We start from the raw sequence: 814 nt of genomic DNA on the forward strand, positions 1-814 counted from the left end.
CTAAACCAAAGAATCCTCACACTGTAGAACACCCATGTGAGCAGTATGCTCATGAAAGACCTTGGGTGTGATAGCTTTTGTAAGAGGACCCACAATCATGGAGTTAGTGCCTAAGTGTTCTATGGAAAGCTGTCCACTTTGTACTTTCTCATTAACAACTAGGAACTTAATATCGATGTGTTTCGACTTTGTTGAACTCCTATTGTTATTGGAGAACAACACGGCTGATTTATTGTCACAATATAACTTTAGTGGTCTTTCAATTCTTTCCACAATTCGCAGCCCAGTGACAAAATTTCTCAGCCATGATGACTGAAGTGATGCCTCATAACATGTTATATATTCAGCTGTCATGGTGGATGAAGTAACAAGGTTTTGCTTGGCAGAACGCCAAGAAACTGCACCACCAGCTAACAGATAAACATAGCCCGAAGTAGATCGTCTACTATCTTGGCATCCCGCAAAATCGGAGTCAAAATATCCAATGATCTCTAATTGGTCTGATCTCCTATATGTGAGCATCTTTTGTTCCCTTTAAGTACCTCATGACCCTCTTGGCTGCTTTCCAATGGTCCATTCCTGGATTACTCATAAATCTGCCTAAAACCCCAATTATGAACGCTATATCCGGACGCGTACATACTTGAGCATACATAAGACTCCCTACAACTGATGCGTAAGGGATCTTTTGCATTTTCTGAATTTCCATATTTTCTTTAGGGCTTTCATTGAGACTAAATTTGTCTCCCTTAGCAACTGGAGTATCCATTGCTTTACAGTCCTGCATGCCATATCTTTTAAGTACATTTTCTAT

Source organism: Lupinus angustifolius, chromosome LG19 (genome assembly GCF_001865875.1).
Source record: "Lupinus angustifolius cultivar Tanjil chromosome LG19, LupAngTanjil_v1.0, whole genome shotgun sequence".
In the NCBI taxonomy this organism is placed as follows: Eukaryota; Viridiplantae; Streptophyta; class Magnoliopsida; order Fabales; family Fabaceae; genus Lupinus; species Lupinus angustifolius.